This window comes from Sorex araneus, chromosome X, assembly GCF_027595985.1.
Source record: "Sorex araneus isolate mSorAra2 chromosome X, mSorAra2.pri, whole genome shotgun sequence".
Taxonomy (NCBI): Eukaryota; Metazoa; Chordata; class Mammalia; order Eulipotyphla; family Soricidae; genus Sorex; species Sorex araneus.
In genome coordinates this window covers 38,205,266-38,215,933 of record NC_073313.1, presented here as the reverse complement: position 1 = coordinate 38,215,933, position 10,668 = coordinate 38,205,266, and positions in this window count along the sequence as shown.

Sequence of the window (10,668 nt, the reverse complement as noted above, 5' to 3'; positions counted from 1 at the left end):
TTCTTTTACATGAACCACAAAATAGTAAAAAATTGTTACGCTGTAGTTTCTTCATGACCCCGAGTTTTATAGGGGTCTAGAAAATTTGGGGCAAAGAAAAATGGAGAGTGGGGCAGGAGTGATAGTATAGCAGGTAGGGCATTTGCCTTGCATGTGGCTGACCTGGTTTCAATTCCCAGCATTCCATATGGTCCCCCCAGCACAGCCAAAAGTAATTTCTGAGTGCAGAGCCAGGAGTAACCCCTGAGCATTTCTGGATGTGACCCAAAAAGAAAAAAAAGAAAAAAAGAAAAATGGAGGGTGTCCATTTGGCTGGATAGTAGTTGGAATTGACCATAAAACACTTTTTTCTGTGAAGTATTTTCTAACAAGATTATTAGAAAATAAAGTAGCCTGTATATTTGTTAAAGACTTCTTTTGTGACTATCCCTCACCATAAGAGTGGAATTGGGCACATGGAGAAACTATTTCTATTCTATAAGTTCAAAATGTGGTTTATGTCCTTCCGCAAAGGCAAGACAAAATAGCAAGAGAAAGTAGCATATTAAAATCCAAAGTATTAAATAAACAACAGTATTTTTTAATCAGGAAATTTTTTATGAAATTTCCTCACTAAATCCCTGTGAGAGTCACTGCAAGTTGCATTAATCTCTTAGGATCTTAGTTTTTCACTGTAAAAAGAGAACTTCATTAATAAGATATGTTAAGCACCTACTACTTGTCAGGCACTATCAAACTATCAGGGGAGCATGGACTAATTGAGAACAGAGTTGACTTCATGGAATTCAGATAAGAATACAAGGCAGCATATTAACAATGTGTATCAATGTATAACAAAACTATTTGAACACGTACCATAAAAGAAGAAGAAAAAAATTGGTTTTTTTTGGAAAAATTCTTAAGTGCTCTTTTAGCTTTGCAATACTATTTCTGAGAGTTTCTTCCAGATGACAGAGGAAGCGTACCAACTTTGCTCTCAAATAACTAGTTTTATCCTGTCTGATGTCTCTCTTTTTAAAAAAAAATTATTTTATTGAATCACCATGTGGAAAGTTACAAAGTTCTCAGGCTTATGACTCAGTTATACAATCCTCAAACACCCGTCCTTTCACCAGTGCCCATATTTCACCACCAAAAAAAGAAAAAAAAACAGTATACCTCCCTCCCCCTCACCCCCCAACCTCCCACCCCCACCTGCATAACTGATAAATTTCACTTCATTTTCTCTTTACCTTGATTACATTCCATATTTCAACACAGAACTCACTATTCTTGTTGGAGTTTATCTCCCCAAAATAAGGTGCTATTGACAAGGAAACATTTGATAATTAGTTTTTCACTGATGAGAATGAAGAGATATAAAGTCTCTCGGTTTTGGATTTCTGTATTTTAGTAATTAAGTCCACGGAGATTTAAGTTGGAAATTGCACCATTTCCCTTCCTGGGGCAGCATGGAGCAAAAGCTTAGTTCAGTCTGGAGACATGGCTGCAAGCACTTGCTGGGACCAGAAGAAACATAGCTGGCTCTGGATCCTGGTCATTCAGCTGCAAAGCGTCTGTGCAAAGGCATGGCTACCTGGGTCAAATCTCGGCAGAGCACGAGCCAGTACCAGCCCCGGCCCGAGACTGCCCAAGCAACCCACTGTTTCAAGTTCAAAACACACTTTTCCCCTCGCCACCAAGTTCATGCCTGTTTAAAAGTTCCATAATATGGCGGATGCCATGCCGCTTCATCCCAGAGGGAAGAAAAGCCAAGGGAAGAAGGATATTCTCCCCCTTAGTCGGTGTGAGGCAAAAGCTTAGTTCACAGTCTGGAGACATGGCTGCAAGCACTTGCTGGGACCAGAAGTAATATATCTGTCTGATGTCTCTTTAACAGAACAGGTTACGAACTTGCTTTTGGCTTTCTAATAAAAAAACTGTTTTACAGCTACACTGGACTTTTAGTAAGAATTTATTTTCCAGATGTGAGGGAAAATATCCTGGCCCCAACTTCCTGACATTAGGCAAACTGAAAAGTCTAGAAAGGAAGAGGCAGTGAAGAAAATGACAAGGTAGGGGAGGGTGTGAGGGGCATAATGGCATTGAAAAGGCCCTACCTTTTCATGCCAGGAACCGTGTTAAAGTTCACACAGGTTCACTCTCCACTGCTGCATGAGCGTGATCCCAGAGGCCAACTAAACTACTTTAGGCACCAGCAGCTTGCAGAAATGTCTCTAGACTGTGAACTGAGCCACTGCCCCCTGTGGCTCCAGGGGAGAAGAGTTTTTCTCTCTGCTTTTCCATCTTATGAGCACCACAAAAGGGAAGTAAAAGCTTGCAGTGATGCAATTTCTGGCAGAAATTTCCCTGGACTTTGTTACTAAAATACAGAAATTCAAAACCGTGCGGCCGTGACCTCATATCTCTTAATTGTCAGCAATGTAGAACATTATCAAATGGTTCCTTTTCAGCAGGAAAATTTTGGGGGAAAACTCCAAACAATAATAGTGGGTTTTTTTTGAAATATTGAAGGTAATCAAAGTAAAGTGAAATCGATCAACTACACAGGCGGGGGGGGGGTGTTGGGAGGGACGTATACTGGGGCTCCTGGTGGTGGAAAATGTGCACTGGTGATGGAATGGGTGTTGAGAATTTTATAACAGAGACTTAAGACTGAAATCTCTGTAACTTTCCACATGGTGATTCAATAAAAAATTTTTTAAAAAGTTCACACAGGTTCGACCCCAGCATGCCATAAGGTCTCCAGAGTATCACCAGGACTGATCCCTGAGCACTGCTGGATATGTCCCCCAAGAAAACAAACAAAACCTGAAAAGACCCATCACCTGTGGAAGACATTTAGAATCTACAAATAAAAAACAGTTAAAGCTAAAACAGACTTCTAAATGGTTTATCTAAAATCTAATGGAGGAGTACCACAAACACAGAGTCAATATTCAAAGACTTCAAAAGTTTTTGTCTGGAGCTACAGATGTTTAAAGCTATTTTTGTTAAATCACATATAAGCTGACAGAAAACAGATTTCAAAACTTAATGTCTTTATTAAAGACAATAAAAATACTATCTTTGTAAAATTGTTTAGTAAATTAATCAAAAAACTAAAACCCACAATAAGAAGCAAAATTTTTCTACAGAATGGAATACTATGCAGCTGTTAGAAAGCATGAAGTCATGAAATTTGCATATAAGTGGATCAACATGGAAAGTACCATGTTGAGTGAAATGAGTTAGAAAGAAAATGACAGACACAGAAAGATCGCACTCATATGTGGAATATAAAGTAGCAGAGAGGTACAAGCTAGCAATGATGCAACCTCTGGCAGAAAGCCCTCTGTACTTAGTCACTAAAATACTAAAATACAGAAATCTAGAACCTCATGGCCGCTACTGTGACCACATGACCTCATATCTCCTCATTCTCAGAAATGGAAAACAAATTATCAAATGCTTCTTTTCCAGCAGGTCCGACTCTGAGGGGGAAACTCCAAACAATAATAGTGAGTTTTTTTTTGTTTGTATGTACTCAAAGTAAAGAGAAAGTAAAGTGAAATTTACCAACTACACAGGAAGGGTAGGGGAATGGGGGGCGGGGGTGGGGTGGGGAGGAGGTTTACTGTGGTTCTTGGTGGTGGAATATATGCACTGGTGAAGGGATGGGTGTTCGAGCATTATGTAACTGAGACTTAAGCCTGAAAACTTTGTAACTTTCAATATGGTGATTCAATAAAAAAAATAAATTAATAAAAATTTAAAAATAAATAAAAAATGAAATCATAAAAAAGAAGCAACATTTTCTGGGAAGGAGATAAAATTTAATTTTTCAGAGTTATCAGATTATAGAATTCAAAACAGGAAGTTTTCCATCAAAACCTTATGAGTCATACAAACAAGAAAATTTGACTTATTCACAGAAAAATTATAAATCAGAGAAATTGTCATAGAAAACAAAGGCAATGTGCAATGACTTACAAAACAAGGACTTTCAATTGACTTTGGGCCAGAGATATAACTCAATATGTTGGAGAGGTTTGATTTCCAGCACAGATGGTCCCTCAAGCACCACCAAGAAAGAGAAAACCCTGACAAATGAGCTGGGAGTATTCCCCGAGAACTGCCAGTTGTGGTAAAAAAAAATTAAAAAGAACAAAAAAATCAACCATCTAAAACACTCTTAAAGGGCTCAAGGAAATCATATACTAAAAGGAAACTAGAATACAACATTAAACATAGAATGCCAATAGTAAATTAAAAAAAAAACTTTTAAAGGAACCAAATAGAAATTCTGGAACTGTAAAATGTAATAAGTGAAAAAAATTTCAGGAGTTCAACAGTGGAACTGATCATAAAGAAGGAAAAAAAGCAAATCTGATATTAGACCAATTAAAATTATCCATCCTGGTTAATTGAGAGAAAAGGATAAGAAGAAATATAAAAATCCTTAGAGTTGTATGGAGCAGTATTAATAATGTCAATATATACAAAATGAAAATCCCAGAGAGAGAAGAGAGTAAAGAAAATGGAAAAAATAACATTATCAACATATCTGTATTTGATTTTAAAAAAAAACTGAACCCACAGAGTCAAGAAGTTCTATAAACTCCAAATAAGATAATCTCAAAAGGATTCGCAGTAAATCATATAAAGTCTTTATTTTTTGTGGGGGTGGGGCAGGGGGGTGGTCAAGTCCATTGAGGCTTATTCCTGGTTCTGGCAGACCTTGTGCGACTCCTGGCAGGTCTTGTGTGACCATAAGTGGTTCTGGGGATTGAACCTAAGTTGGCCACAGGCAAGACAAGTACCCTGACTGTTGTACTATCTCTCTGGTCCATATGGTTACATTACTGAAAGACAAATATAAAGAATTTGAAAAGGAAAATAAAAATAATTAATTACATACAAAGCACACCCAATAATGTTTCAGTTACTTTTCACAACTGATTTCTCACCAGAAATCATGTATATGGAAGCAGGAGGATTACGTAATGAAAGAAAAAGAAAAGAAAAAGACAGACTACCAATCAAGAATACGTTATCTGCAAAATTGCCTTCCAAAATTAAAGAGAAATTAATTTTGAATTTCAAAGAAATTAAATTAATTTTTTCATGTAAATAAAAGCATGGCATTCTTTACTAGTATACCTATCCTACAAAAAATGTTTAAGGGAGCCTTTTTGGGTATATAAAATAAAAACTATATATAATAGGAACATACAAAGTCATAGGAAAAAATAAAGAACACCAACAAAACTATACGAATATAAAATAAGCATTATATGGCTTTCAAATCTTTATCTGTCCTGATAAGATGAAACGCAGAAATAAATATTTACAAATCTATGCAATAATATATAAAGAATCTGTGACAGCAACATAAAGGGGGGCAAGATTATTTAGAAACAGGGACTTATACTATTGATATTTTTATTCATTACAGAAACAAAGTGGTATTAATTTAAGCTAGATTACTATAAGTTTACTATGTTAATTGGAATTCTAATGAAAAACTAATATCTAAAAATGTATAGAAAAATGAAAATAGTATTAACTCATTACTATAGGGGAAATTAAATAAACACAAAAGAAGGGAGCGGGGCTGGAGTGATAGCACAGCGGGTAGGGCGTTTGCCTTGCACGTGGCTGGCCCGGGTTAGATTCCCAGCATCCTGTATAGTTCCCTGAGCACCGCCAGGGGTAATTCCTGTGTGCAGAGCCAGAAGTAGTGACCCCTGTGCATCGCTGGGTGTGACCCAAAAAGCAAAAAAAAAAAAAGGGAGTAATGAAGGAATTGAAGAAAAAATAAAGCTATAACCTACATAGACAAGAAATAGAATAAGATATAAGATAAGCAAATGCATCCTTATCTATAATTACTTAAATTGAAACGGATCAAACCAATAAAATGCAGATGGGGGACCACAGAGATAGTATAAGGATAAGGTGCTTGTCTTGTATACAGTGGAAGCAGAGTCACTCCCTGGCAGTACATTCGGTCCCCTGAGCACCACTAAGAGTGTTCCCTGAGCACAGATCCAGGAGTTAGTCCTAAGCAGTCAGGTGCGGTCCAAAAGCAAATCAAAACAAACCCCCAAACAAACAGATGATTACACAACAGATTAAAAATGCAATGCAACTCCAAGCTGTTTATCAGACTAACTTTAGATTTAATGCAATTAATAGGGAGAAAGTGCAAAACGGTAAAAGATCTATGAGGCAAGAGCTGGGGAAGTGGCACAAGTGGTAGAGTATATGTGTTGCATATGTGAGGTCACAGTTTCAACCCTGGCACAACATGGCCCTGTACACCGATAGAATAAAGGTCTTGGTCCCCAAGCACTGCTATGCAGAGCCCCAGAGCACTGCAATTACAAAAGCTCACCCAAACTTGCCCACTTCCCAGCACTTTGCTCTTTTCATTCTCTACACTGAAATTCTTTCAAAAATAAATTAAGAGACCAGAAAGCAATAGCTTTCAGAGGGTAAGTTTGCCTTGCATGCTACTGAACTAGGTTCACATATGGCCCCCCAAACTCTACCAGGCGAGATACTTGAGCACTGCTAGGTGTGGCCCCCAAAGACACAAAACAAAATTTAAACATATGTGCAAACCAAATAGCTAACCAAAATGCTAGAGAGCCTAATATGGAAGTCAGTTATACAAAAAAAAAGCACATTATATATCGATAAAACTGACAATTTTGCAGGAAAGCATACTAGGTGGTGTTCAGGGTTTACTCCTGGCTCTGTGCTCAGGGATCAGTTCTGGCAGAGCTCAGGGGACCATATAGGATACTAGGGATTGAACCCGGGTCAACTGTATGCAAGGCAAGTGGTCCTACTCATTATACTACTTCTCTCACCCCCCAAAAATAATTTAAAAGAAGATATGAACATTATAAACACATGCTTATCTAATAAGTCTCAAAATATGTGAGGGAAAACTAACATAATTGTAGGGTTAAATACATGGTTTGCCAATAATAACTAGAGATTTCAGAAAAACACATTTAATAATGTACAAAACTATTACACAAAATATCAACAATAGAGGCCTCATACCATTACAGGCCAACTAGACCTCATGGACATATTTTAAACATTCATTTTCTTCTCATATGACATGACATAATGAAAGAAAAAGAAAATAAAAAGACTGACTACCAATCAAGAATACGTTACCTGCAAAACTGTCATCCAAAATTAAAGAGAAATTAAGATATTTTCATGTAAATAAAAGCAAGGCATTTACATGAGATACTGAGGAGTATTTTAAATGTAGACTATACACAAGGCAAAAAATTCTCAATAAATTTTAAAGGAATGGAAATAATACAAAGTATGCTCTTATACTAAGGTGAAATTAGAAATCAATAGCAAAAGAATTTTTAAATTCACGAAGCATACAGCTGGGTTGTGGCTCAGAGATAAAGCTTGTACCCTGTATGCATGAAGCCCTGGGTTCAAGCTACAGCACCAAAAGCAAAAATCAAACAAAAAGAATAAGAAAAGGGAACATTTCCTAATTCATTCTGTAAGTGCAGTATTAAGAATTCAATTTTAGGGTCAGAGAAATAGTGTAGGAGTTAAGACACTTCCCTTGTACACAGTCAATCTGGGTTTGATACCTGGTATCACATATGGTCCTCTGAACACTGCCAATATTGATACTCGAGCACAGAGTCAGAGATAGATAATTCCTGAGCACAAACAGGTGTGGCCAAACAAAACAAAACAAAGCAAAACGAGGAAAATACTTAGAGTACAGTTTTAGGGACTAGGATATAGTAAAGGGGTGAAGGCAGTGGTCTTCAACCACTGATGGTCTTATGGACCAAAGCTAGTCATGTAGATAAGTTGAAAATCACTGGTCTTCAACTTAATGACTTCTTGTCCAGGCCAATACTATGGAATGCTGTTTTACTTAGATCAGACTACTATAACCAAAGTCTTTGAAGTGGGTGACTTAAATAACGGACATTTCTTTTCTTTGTTTGTCTTTGCTTTTGCTTTTTGGATCACACCCAGCAGTGCTCAGGGCTTACTCCTGGCTCCGTGCTCGGGGATCACTCCTGGTGAACTTGGGCAACCATATGGAGTGTCAGGGATCAAAGCAAATGCCTTACCCACTCTTATATCTTCCAGATTCAATATATATTTGTCATAGTTCTGCAGAGTGCAAAGCCTAAGATCAAGACACCGCAGAGTGTTCAGTGACCATCCTCTTCCTGATGTGCATGAGGCTGCCTTGCTGCTGTGTTCCCACAGGAAAGAGCAGGGGACATCTTGTGTCTCTTCCTTTTCCTCTAACAATACTAATCTCATTGCATGGATCCACTGTGGTGACTTTATCTAAATGTAATTGTCTCCCAAAGGCTGAAGCTCCAAATATCATAAATAGGTAGACAAATTTCAACATAGGAATCCGGGGCCTAGCTGTAAATTTCTGTAATTTCTCATAGATACAGTGTGGCAGCTAATAAGGTATGAAAAAGGGGAAATCCCCACTAAAAATAATGTTACAAGTGTCACTCCTAGAGGCAGACTGGTGGGGGGAAGGTAAATTGGGGGAGAAGAGAAATTGGTGGAAGGAAGTAGGTACTGGTGAAGGGATTGGTATTGAAACAATGTAAGCCTGAAACCAATCATGAATAACTAATAGCACTGTAGCATTGTTGTCCGGTTGTTCATCGATTTCGCACTTGAGCGGGCACCAGTAACGTCTCCATTTTGAGACTTGTTGTTACTGTTTTTGGCATATGGAATACGCCATGGGTAGCTTGCCAGGCTCTGCCGTGCGGGCAGGATACTCTCAGTAGCTTGTCAGGCTCTCCGAGAGGGACGGAGGAATTGAACCCGGGTCAGCTGTGTGCAAGGCAAACACCCTACGCACTTTTCTATTGCTCCAGTCCCCAAGCTCAGGATTTAAAAAAAAATTGGGGGGCCATACACATGGTTCCTCCTGGCTCTGCACCCACTACTCCTTGCAGGGCTCAGGGGATCATATAGTATGCCAGGGATCAATCCTGGATGAGCCACGTGTAAGGCACACACTTCCTGTTATACTATTGCTCCAACTCCCAGGTTCAAAATTTGGTAGCTATCAATAGAGATATTTGCAATCTCATTTAATTAAATCCATAAATACATGTAGTTAACATATAAAAATGGATGAAATTTATGACAAAAGTTTGTAGGTGTGAAAAATGTGCAGGTAGTGTACATATAGATAGCTGGAGATACTTATCCACAAGTCTTTCTCACACATTGCTATTTTTTGTGTCTTGGGTAACATGCCGTGGTGTGCAGGGGTGCATACGGGGTCAGGGATTAAACCTGGGGCTCGGGTGCTCCAGTCCTTTGAGCCATCTCTCCAGCCCAACTTTAGGCATCTCTTTATTTCAGTTTTTGTTTGGAATTTCTTTTCAGGGATGTTTGTATGGAACTTGCCATATTAGAAACTAGAAAGACTGGCTCCCCATGGGGTAGCAAACAAAGAGCAGATCTGTTTGCTGTTCAGAATTATAAAGAATAATAAAGAATGTCCCTCTCTATGTCAAATGCTGGGGCAGATTTGCCAGCATCCACTGTAAAAGGCTGGTATCCAAAGTCAGGATTCTCCAAGCATTTAGATATCACTTTTAGAGAAGCAATGTTATTTCTATTTTTCCTCTTTTCTTTTTTTTTTTGAGTGTAGGAACACAGCAGTAGTGCCCGGGTGTTGTTTCTGCTTGGACATTGCTCTTGGAGGTGCCATGGAGATCATTCACTGCCAGGGGTTGAACCTGGGCCCTTTTCATGATAAACATGCACTCAAACCATTGAACTCTCTCTGACCCCATGTTTTGTTTAATTTGCGTTTATGAATTGAAGCACCACTGCATTATGACATTATATAAGTTTCAAATGTATTTGCTGTCTCTGTGTGTAGGTGTCTGGGGAAAGAATAGTGATCAAACTTCTCATTTGAGGTAAATCCTGCAAGAGAAACATCATCATGAGCCACTAACACATTGTTTTTTCCTCTGTACACCCAGAGGGCTGAATTTGAAGTGAGTACTGGAAAAAATTAAAAGGAAAATCAAGGTAACATTTTGATCAAAAAAAGAAATTTTCTAATGTTAAAACAAATGACAAGGTATGACTAGAGTTCAGTGGCAAAGTGCATGCTTCCCATGCATGAAATCCTGATTTAATTCCTGGAAACAACATATCAAACAAACAATAACCAAACAATGAATTGGCAAATTTCCTATTTCTGAACCCCTACAGGTCTCAATGAAAGAGCCAAATTTACTCTTAGAGTCCCTTATTTAATAAAGAGTATTATGAAGACAAATAATGCATACACCCATTGTGGAAGGGTTTTCGAGTGGTGGGTAAATCATTGATTAGAGTTAGCATTGGAAATGAAGAAAGTAAGAAAGAAAGGAAGAAAGAAAGAAAGAAAGAAAGAAAGAAAGAAAGAAAGAAAGAAAGAAAGAAAGAAAGAAGAAAGAAAGAAAGAGAGAAAGAAAGAGAGAGAAAGAAAGAGAGAAGGAAAGAAAGAGAGAAGGAAAGAAAGAGAGAGAGAAGGAAAGAAAGAGAGAAGAAAGTTCCTTTCATAGAAGCAAGCTGGGGAGAGGGAGGAGGGAGAAAAACTGGGAATATTGGTGGTGGGAAATGTACACC